At 41.2% G+C, this 10,830-nt stretch overlaps 1 protein-coding gene across 1 annotated transcript in view; it reads left to right on the top strand.

The window, feature by feature from the left end:
- The first annotated feature begins 1,859 nt into the window (after positions 1-1,859).
- Positions 1,860-10,830, top strand: part of MET (MET proto-oncogene, receptor tyrosine kinase) — a 135,567-nt gene continuing 126,596 nt past the window's right edge. Inside the window, exon 1 of the mRNA XM_007450782.1 lies at positions 1,860-2,050. The gene's annotated coding sequence lies outside the window, so the exon portion shown is untranslated. The remainder of the gene's footprint in view (positions 2,051-10,830) is intronic.

The raw sequence follows: 10,830 nt of genomic DNA, 5'->3' as shown, positions 1-10,830 counted from the left end.
AACAGAAAAAATAGAAACAACACTCTAATTCATTTGGACAGCTATGGCTAGGTGTGTGTGTGTGTGTGTGTGTGTGTGTGTGTGTCTAAATTCATTAGTTTAATCACCTTTTAAAGTTGGTCCTGAACCCAAATATATAACTGATCTGTCCATAAATAGGACCAGTGCCCTTCAACCAGTAAATCTGCATTTTATTGTGAAGTAGTCCTTGTTAAATTGTGTCACGTGATATGAGGAAGTCTTCAGTAGGACTGGGTTGTTTATGTAAACTTGCCAGCCTGTAGCCTCTTGGCACAGTGTGAAGAACACCTGGCTTGGATTTGAGAGCTGGGTTCTAATCACTCCTCTTTTACTAACCAGTTGTGTGACCCTCTTAGGAACTCTTAGGCACTCAGTTTCCTCATCTGCAAATGGATCCATGCAGGGCTCTAGTATTATGTAACGAGAACTTTCTTTTTCCACAAAACTGGGGACTTATGAGGTAATCACTTTTGAGGGTTGATAGTGCTCTGTGTAGCTCATGGCAGATAAGAAGCTCTCAGGAAAACGGTTAAGTATCCTAACTATATTTTCTGTTTTTCATTCTGTGGTCATTCCCGAATCCACATAGTAAATGTTGTTTCGCCCCTTGACTCTCACTAACAGCCGCCATTATCTGACCAGCCCTTGAGAGAGTAGGAAAGGAGAGCTGCTAAGTCCTCACAGGAGAGGCTGTTCCTGTGAGCTTGTTACCTGCGAGTGTTTTATTTCCTCTTGAAGGTTAATGCCAATTTTTATACTCAGGAACGTGAGATATTAAAAGCTACCCTAACATACATTAATCCACCAAACCCCCAACCTTTTTTAATATCATAAGATTTCAACATTCAAGAATTAAACTTCTGTGGAGTTGTGCTTCCTCGCTGCTGTTTGTTATTTAATCAGCCTGTTTCCTGCTATGAACGGGGGAGGGGGGGGGAAGTTAAAACAGCAAGTTTCCTCAGGGTTAAACTCCTGTGTTGTTTCTCCTTCCAGAAATCTCAGTTATTACAGTCGGGGATAATCGCTCTATAATTAAATCATTGGGACAATTCGTCCGTCCACTCCTACCTCCGTCCCTGACAATGAATTCCTTGTTTGTGTGGTGCCCAAAACTCCGCGTCCCCGCGTCAGCGCCCGGCTGCTGACCGAGACGAGACGCGGGAGAGGGTCCTCACAGCAGAGCCTCGCGCTTTTCGCGCCGGCAGCGCGCCGGAGGGGGGGGGAGGGGCGCCGTGTGCGCGCCTAGTACTCTCGGTGCGCCAGGGCCGCTGGCTGCACGGGCACCAGGAGGGGGAGACTCGGTCCCGCTTATCTCCCGCTGTGCTAAGTTCAAACTGCCCGAGCTGGTGGGGAGGAGAGTGCGCGCGGCCAGGGCGAGAAAACTTCTACTCCACCTAGAAAGTTTCACCTTGTGGGCGGGGGAGGGGCGGAGGAAACGCGACCCCCGCGGGGCCCGGCGCGGCGCGCGGGCGGCAGGAAGGGCGGGGGCCGATTTCCCCCTCAGGGTGTTGTTGCCAGTCCCCACCTCAGCGGTCCTTGGACCCGTGGACGAAGTGGACGGACAGCGCACGAGACAGACGGACACGTGCAGGGGCGGGCGGACGAGAGCACGAGTCGGGTCTCCTGGCCGTTCCTCCCGGCTGGACGCGCCCGGGCCGCCGCGGGCCGCGCGCGCCGATGCCCGGCTGAGTCACGGCCCGGGCAGCGCGCGGGTGGGAAGGGGCGGAGGGAACGCGGGTGGAAAGGGGCGGAGGGAACGCGGGTGGGAAGGGGCGGAGGGAGCGCGGCTGGCGGGAGGACGGGGCGTTCGGCTGGGCCCGGCCACAGGTGACTCGGAGGCTCTCGCCGCCCCCGGCGCCCACAGCGCTTTGTGACCAGATGCGAAGCCCAGCGGAGGGCGCGAGCCAGATGCGGGGCGACAGCTGACTTGCTGAGAGGAGGCAGGGAGGCGCGGAGCGCGCGGGTGGTCCCTACGCGGTTGATCCCTGCCCGGTTGACGTCTCCTCCGCCGGCTCCTGGGCGCCGCAAGGTAAAAACTACAGCCCCTTTCGTATCCTGCACCCCGTCTTTCGCCCCTGCCCTTCTGCTCTTTGTTCCCCTAAGAGACCTGACTGCTTGTTCCAGAGGGCAAGACCCGGGAGGTGGGCGAGAGTTTAGGGTCTTCAGAAACTGAAGAGCTGTGGCCCCAGGGGCGAGGTCGAAACTAGAATGGGGCTTTTCGTTTTAGGGAGTTGCTTCTGACAGCCACCTGTGTGACTCAGGAGAGGGGCGCTGGGGTGGGCGATGGTGTATGACTGTTATGGCCCAGCAAGTTTCAAGGCTGTGATCTGACTCAAAAGTGATCCGGTCACCCTGACGGAGGGTGATGTGGCCAGCAAGCTTCGAGCCAGCAGTTTCCTTGTTCCCATCCTTGCTTTATATCTGTATTACGTGGGGCCCCTTCCAAGGGGCAGGTGTTTCTGTGAGGGTCTAAATTCTTAATTTCTGGCAAATACACAGGGCTTGTTGTGACCTATCGTTTTCAATCTTACCTTCTCTCTCTGCAGGGGCTCTGTGGAGGACATCTGTCTTATTAGGTGAAATAGATTACAACAAGAGGTCGGGCAATCTGGCTACGACTGTTACTGACCCAATAATTAAAGCACGAACGAAAGGATTTTCACAGACTATCTACAATACAGAATTTACTCCAAAGTACGGTTTCCCATTTCATACCTTTTATGTTTTAAAAGAGCCATTTACTAATTTGGCAGTTGGAGAGAGTTCCTGTGGCTCATGCATGAATAGTTCTGCCCAGTGTGTTTTACCTTAGCACAGTTTTATGTGCAAAGGAGCCCTGGGGCAGAATGAAATATTGTCAACTCTCTTAGGCAAAATAATCAGGATACTTTAATTGCCAAGTTAAGACGGTCGGTGAATATGAGAGGATTGTAAAAACTGACGTTGGAGAGAATATAGACTATCTGGACCCTCTCCTGAATTTTAAGAACACTGTTCACATTTTGTGGAGTTGGGTGGAGGTTTATTTTGTCATTTCCATCAGGCAGACACATGCACATTGCCATGCAAATGGATTCAGAAAAACATTTTCCTTTACAGCTAAACTATTATAGCTGACTAATGAAGTTTTTCTGCATGAAGATGATCTGAAAATGATGTACATCATGTTTCTCTGTGCCTCTGGGACATAAATTGTGCTTTTATGTAAACTGTAAGTGGTGCTTGGATTATTTACAGGTACATAGTTTTTCTTTCTAGCTCCAAGCTTATTGGGCTTTGTTTTAACATGTAAACTTCCATAATGGAACAGAAAGTGAGGTGCTTTGGTTCCAGTTGTAGACTGCAAGTCTGTGGTGTATTCAGTGTTCATTCTTTTTGAGTTGCTGAATAATACAAGTAAAATTTACATCACTCATAAGAAATTTTTGTAGTACCAAAAATGTGCCTGATTGCCTATAAAATTTACTGGTGTTTAAAAATTCTGTTCAGGTTTCAAACTTAACAGTGCATAAACCTATAGTTATTAACCTAAATACATTTTGATTTTAACATAATGGAATTTATGGCATTTAGAAGATGATCTGCTGACTACTGGTTTTTCAAAGATTGCTTTATTCTTAATACATCACAGTAGAGGTTTACATTAGGTTTACATTAGATGTACTTTCCATGACTTCAGAATTAGTGGTTGAGGTTTATCTGAATGATAAAGATGTATAAGATTAACCATAGCCAGTTGGTATGAAAGTTCGTAACTAATATTTTCATGACTTTTAAACCTATAATAAAAGAAAAATGACACTTTTCTAAGCAGCAGAAAAACCCTTATCTTATAAATCCCTTTTAAGACTATGACCCACTATAATCTTGAAATTCTTTAAAATTTGTTCCAAGGAGAATTAGACTAAGAAATATATTTCAAAAATCAATTTTCTTAGCTGTTGGTTAAAAAAGGAAATAAATAGTCCAAAATAGCATTAGTCTGATTTTCCTTTTGCACATCTATATGATAGCCTCAAATAAACTTTTTCTCAAATGTGGTCATCTCAAAACAAAGTGAATAATTCAAAAGGGCTAACATTCTCTCAGGACACACACCTTTCTCTAAGTGGCTGCACTAGTGCCTATAGTGACACACCCATGTTGAGTAACAGTTCCCTACAAATTCAGAGCACCTCCCATCTCTCTGCCCCCTTCCCCCTCATCTCTTCCCCTTGGTTTGGTCAGAGCTGCTTCCAAGCTTTCTGTGCCCCCATTTCTTCCCTCTAATTTCATGTTTTCTTCACTGTCATTAGTCTCACCAGAATCATCTACGCTTTCCTTTCCCATCATCCCCAATATTTTTCTTGAACTGCTATGTTTGTTCATGGGATACTGAATTTCCTAATTGTGCTACCTTAAGGGGAGAAAATACGCAGAAACTCAAGTGCCAGGGAGTTTACCTCACTGGTGTATGTTGAAACTGGTGTCTTTGACTCTGAGCCCTCAGGGCAGAGTTTATTCATGGGCTTTGCTCAGTGCAAAACAAATAGTCACCTCTTAGTAATAAATGATAGATATACTGACTAATGTCAATTCAGGATCACTTTGATTCCCTGTTCTTAACAGAGTTGCTGCCAGGCCCACATTTGCTTCAGCAAAAATAGCTAAGAACTGTAGGTTAAACATCATATGTTCTGGTACTAGAGGAACATTTTTAGAAAGGAAGAAGTGAAATATCTGCCCTTGAAGAATTAGATATTCAGATAAATAAATCTCGTGCAAAATGGAATCAAGGTCCGTAATTGTTAAGCGGACATTACAAAAGAGTGACAGCCTTGGAAACCATCCCACTTGCTATTAAATAATAGAAATTTTTTTTAAATCAAAAGATTGGAATTTAACTCTTAAAATTTTGAAGCTGCTTCTGAATATATCATCTTTCTGATATTACAGCAACCTTACAGAATAGGCAAGGCTGGTTTCACTATGTTAACCTCCCCATGTTATAGACAGGGAACCTGTGCATGAGCCTAGCCCCCATGCTGTCTCAACAGCACCACAGCCTCTGCCCAGCCATCAAGGAAGTTTAACTCTTTGAAGCATTTTGCACTGAGGCGTACCGTACATTGGGATCCTTAGGTTAGTGATAAATGATGACTGTAATATTTCTAGTCTCGGGAGTTTTTCTCACCTTCTGTTTCTCCAGTTCTCTTTTTCTCCCTTTCTGTTTTTGTAGTAAAGCATACCAAGAAAAAGCTCCATTCATATGTGTTGGGCATTCTCCTATTATCAGATTAAGAGCTGTGAGTAATTTTGTAATCTACCCTTCTATCAGAAAGCGCATTCTCAGATATCTCTTCAGCTGTGTTTAACAGTTTAGTATATTCCCCTTGGGATTTGTTTCAATAAAAACATCCAGTAAAATCTGCTACTTTGCTTTTCAAGGGACAAAATGAAGAATGTGTTTTTATAAGCTGTAAAATATAATTGAGAGAAAAATCACTCGTGTGGCATTTGTAACAGGAGGTGTGAGCACAGTGAAATTTTAAAAAAAAATGTGAACTGGCTAATTGCATACCCAAGTATACATGTTTCTCCTGTGATTGTATAAATTTGTGCAAGTATGTTTATACAGGTTACTCCTGTTGTTTTAAATTTCTATGATAAATTATGTAGCTATAGGGCAAATAGAAATTATATAAAAGTTTATGAGCCATATAGATTATATAATGGTCCATAGGATTTGAAAAGTATTTCTTCTAATATAACAAAGGATTATTAGGAAATCTGGCCCAAGCAATTATGAAAAATGGTCAGAGAATCACAGGTTCTAGTGAAAGCCAGGTTCCTGTACTCTTAAGAATGTGCCTAAGGATTTAAGCATTCAGGATAATTTGTTATGCACCTACCAGGCATGATTCTAGACTCTGGCAATGCAGCAGAGAATAAAACAGACAAAAGTCTCTGGCCTTATGTTGCTCTGTTCTATAATGAGGAAGGCAAACAGTAAATAAAAACACATAAATAAGATGTATGTGAAGTAATGAGAGCTATAAGGAAGCATAAAGTGGAAAGAGGAGTAGGGACTGTCAAGGCGAAGAGGGAATGGTCTGGTGACTGAAAAATTCAGTAGTGGGGTCAGAGAAGGCCATAATTCAAAGGTGGCCTTTGAGCTACAACCTGAAGGAGATGAAAGAATAAGGCAGAGCTTCTCCTTCGCATTCTTGGGAGTGTCATTCTCATATTTTATCTCTGGAATTGTGCAATGCACAGCCTGCACAACTGTACGTGGAGTCCCTGGTCTTTTATGGGAAGTACCTGGACAGTGCCTGCCATACTTCATTACAGTCTCTAAGGTGAAGATGAAGGAGAGGCCCACATCCCTTGGTTTGAGGGCAATGAAAGAAAAGAACCATGGTATTTTTTTGCATTTACCTGGTCCCATCCCCACACCCCATCCTTGATCAGGGAAATTGCTCCGTTCAGACAATTTTCCTTCTTATTTTCTACACAATGACCCTGACCCAATGGAATTTGTTGAGACTAATACCCATAGCTTTGTCACAGATCCCTTTCATAGAATAAATCTGGAGACAGCAAAGGAGGCAATTGCTGATGGTTTACAGCTTCTGTCTGCTGTGTACTTCTTTCTTGCCTTCTCTCTCTCTCCTTCCTTTTCCCTTTCCAGTGTTAAACCACTGTGTTGGATTTTCTTCTTCTTTTCTTTCTTCCCCCTATGCCTTGTCTGTATCCTGTATGAAGATTTGCAAACAGGTAACCTAAATGAGTAAAACCAACCAAAAACTGGGACCAAAAACCTTCTCAGAAAAAGTCCTACCTAAGGGGGAGCAGCCACTGCTTGGCATCATCAGAGTTGCCATGAGGCTCAATGAGTGGCATGGGCCCATGTGGTGGTGTCTTTCAGCTTTTCAGAAGCTAGAAATCTCTCAATTTTAACATGTTGACTCAGCATCTTTAAAATTGTTTGAGCTAGAGAGACAAAATGTTTGCAGGCCAGATTTACAATCTTGGCCACAACTATACCTGCCAAGTGGTCCCCTGTTTCACCCGCAGGTGCTGTTTAATTCAGCAACATGCACAGCCAAAAAGCCCCAGGACTGCTTCTGAAAAGTATTTTATCTTTTAGAGTTCTCAGACTTTTTTCCTCATTGGAAGATTAGCGACTAAAAAAAAAAAGATATTTTCTAATTCATCATCTATTGGCACATACTTATTTTCCTAAACCCATCAACCCACATACTTTCTGTCGAACTATGTATATTTCTAAACTATAAGAGTAATGTAGTCATTTCATTCTTAAACTGCTGCAATAATTTCCTGAAATCTAAATTCATCATAAATTTATATGTAGATTTCCTATTTCATTTCCAAGTTCTCATTCATAATAAACTCTCTGTTTAGAATGCTGGTGCTTTCTCTGTTTTGTTTTGATTTTTAAGACCTGCCTGGACTTCACCAGTTGTTATTCCTCCACCACTGAAATTCAAAACGTGCACTGTGTTGGTTTTGTGTACCCTTTAAAAGCCATTAGATCAGTGTTGCAGTCTATTTTTCCAAAGGAATAAAAGCTCACAGGTTGTGCACTAACTTGTTTCCTTTAATCCTAAAAACTCAGTGAAAATACCCAGGCTAGCGGCCTTCCGGAAAGCCATTGTGTTAGAACGGAAGATCATGTACTGTATTTCTTCCTACTATTTTAAATGCAAATATAATAATATGTCATGAAACAGTGCACATATTAAGATCAGTGGCCTTTTCCTGTTTTCAAATTATCTCTTGTTCTCTGATAGCTGGAACTCTGAACCTAGCACCTAGAATATCAGGTCCAATTTTAAAGTTGTATGTAAAAAAAAACATAATTGACTTGGAGGAATTAAAATGTACTCCAATTGTTCGATAAGACCATGGGTTGTTTCCGGTTTTTAATATTTTATTGAAAATATCAAGAAGAGCATTTAGAGCTAGAGACCTTTGAAGTAATGTAGTCTTCACAAATGAGAGAGGTGGAGTAAATTTGTTGAGCAGAAGGCAGGTTGTCTCCTTTGAGGCCTAATCATGTGGGAAAGTAAAACCCAGCCAAGTTTTAGGTCCATAAGACAGCTCAAACTATCTTTAAAAATAAATTTTGGCTTTTTGGGGACTAATGTGTGTTTAGACCAACATTTTACCTCTTAAAATTTAAACCTAGGGATCTTTTAAAGGAAATTTAATCCATGTGTTTTTGATTCACTAAATCCTAAATCATTACCCATAAACTGTATGTCTCTCTAAGCTCTTTGATGTCTAAGAAATCTTTGAAACCATGTAAGGCCCCTTTTGTTCCAGAAAAATAGGAAGTTGGTTTTTGTTAAGGGTCAGTAAACAGCATCTTCAAAAATCTGAGTTAGGTCTAAAATCCTGCAACCATAACAAAATGGATGTTTGAATGAGTACTAATGCATTTTTCTGATGCAATGTGAAAAATGTAAGTACTTTTAAGGACCTTGCTCACTATTGGTATTCCACTGTAATCCTTATTAACCCCAAGGAAATTATTTTGGAACAACTCCTCTTTCTATTATAATATAAAGTCCAAATGTTTATCATTTTATCCTGGCACACAGTAGGTACTCAGTAAATATTTTGTTAAATGTTAAATGAATGACTTCTTCTGCCCAGAACCTTCCAGCTAATGTCAGTCTTTTTATTCAATATCAGTATCCATCTGTCATGTCTTGGAATGAGATCTATTCTGAGTCAGTGACCTGGTTCAACAAATTTTAAAAATAAGCCATCTAACTAAATATATGACATTTATTGAAATTCATTCTGTACCATGACACAACAGCCTTGCAAAGAGTGCTGAAAATAGGAAGGAATTTCTAGGCTAATTTGATTAAATATTCAGTTGTTACCATATGCTTTCTGAAAATTGATTTTTTTCCCCTTTTACTGTTCCTGCCATCCTTCCTCCCACCTTGCCATGCTTACTGATTGAAAGCTTTGCACAGAAAAGGGCAGGTCATTTGTATCTATAAGCAAGAGAAGCAAGTTAAAACAGGCTTGGAAAACATAATGATGTAATCATAAGTTGCCATAATATAGGAGGGGAGAGAGGGGTACTCAACAATAATAGTCGTGTTGGGTTTTGCTCCAAATTACATAGATGACACATCTTTGAACTCTATTGTGTGGGGGGAAAAAACACCTTCTTACTGTAGTTAGATTTCCTGTTTGTGAGTGTGTATTTTGTGGTAACTAGACTTCCCATATAGACTTGAAATAAATATGTAGCTTTAAGTGCAATTGGAATCCACATGATTAGAGTACTGAAGGCTATGGAGACAGCAACTTCTCTCTAAAAGAAAGAAAGTAGTATTTAGAAGGCATAGAAGGCATGGTCATTGACATTTTTCTTGATATCATGTTGTGAATTTCTAACAACTCATCACATTTTGTCCCCAGAAAACCTTTGATCAAAAGTGTGTTGTTTCTTTATGACACTGAGGTGCCAGAATTTTTCAATTTTTTATATGTTGGTGGGAACAAAAAGGAAAATTGTGCTATTATGGTCTTGAAATGGAGGTTTTCTTAGATGAATCTGAAAGTTTGCTGCTGAATACATATATTATCATTAAAACTTGTTTTGAAATTTAATTGTAGATAGCACTGTATAAGGAGTAACTTATTTATGTAGTTTTCACATGCTTAATTTCAATTTCAGTGGTTGACCAAACCATCAGTAATAATTATATATCCATGTGTTTGTACACATTTACATTTAGAGAATTTTTTAAACGCTAATTAAAAGGTCTCACAGCTTGATAAATGAGCAGTCAAATGCCTCTGTATTTGTACATTTGGAAAAATGTAATTCAATTTAAGACATTTTTGTGATAACTCTCATGCTACAAGTATAGGAAATAGATAATGAAGGAGAAGACCTGCAGGTTTTGCCAGGGTAATGGGTCAGCAAGGTTAAAGGAATGGAGAGGTGGGTGGATACGCTTAAGGGTCATGGATTTGGGTGCATTGCAAGTCATGAAGAGAGTGTCCCATTAGGAATCAGGCTGCCACCTTCCAAATAGGAAAAAGGCTGGTCAAAACTGAGTGGGGAATCAAGGGAAGCTCACAGGAAAATGGTAGGCACATGATAAGCAAAGTCGAAGCCTCCTCCAACTCTGTCACAGGTGGTTTGATTCTGGGAGAAACTAGGCTATCATCTACCCATTTCTAAATCGGCCCTCTTAGTCTATCCTACCCTTAGCTACCAGTAAGAATAGCAGCAATATGTAGCAGAAAAAGAGGGACTTCTATTCTGAGTGTCAGAGACATGTCCTATGCACTCTTTTAGCTACTGAAAAACACTGTAAATGAAATTCTGTGTTCTCAGAAGGAATCACAGTATTAAAAGAAAAACCCAGCTTACAAATGTTTTATACCATTTTCATGACTAAAATTTTCTAGCATATCAGGGCATTATAATCCATTTGTTACTGTTGGGATCAAAAGTTATGGCCCTTAAAACTATATCAATAATTATTTTCCATTGGGATATCATCTACAGTGTATGTATATTAGCTTTTCTTGGGGATATTATCTTGAGACCATTTCTTTGGGTCTCGATTGTACAGAGTTCATGCTTTAGTGTGCGTAAGAATCGTACTTCTCATGTTCTAAACTTATACAGTAGTCTAAAGAGTTAAGGAAAGCTTATATCAGGGCCTGCCTTCACTTCCTGTCTTTTTGCTACTCTGAGAGTCTTAGGTGAGCGGCTGTCATCTGATTCTGGCCTCACATTCAGGCAGAGTCCCTCCAGCTCCTGCT

The sequence above is a fragment of the Lipotes vexillifer genome, unplaced genomic scaffold, assembly GCF_000442215.2.
Source record: "Lipotes vexillifer unplaced genomic scaffold, Lipotes_vexillifer_v1.1 scaffold314, whole genome shotgun sequence".
In the NCBI taxonomy this organism is placed as follows: Eukaryota; Metazoa; Chordata; class Mammalia; order Artiodactyla; family Lipotidae; genus Lipotes; species Lipotes vexillifer.
The sequence above is the reverse complement of the archived record's forward strand: the minus strand, read 5'-3'. Positions and strand labels throughout refer to the sequence as shown.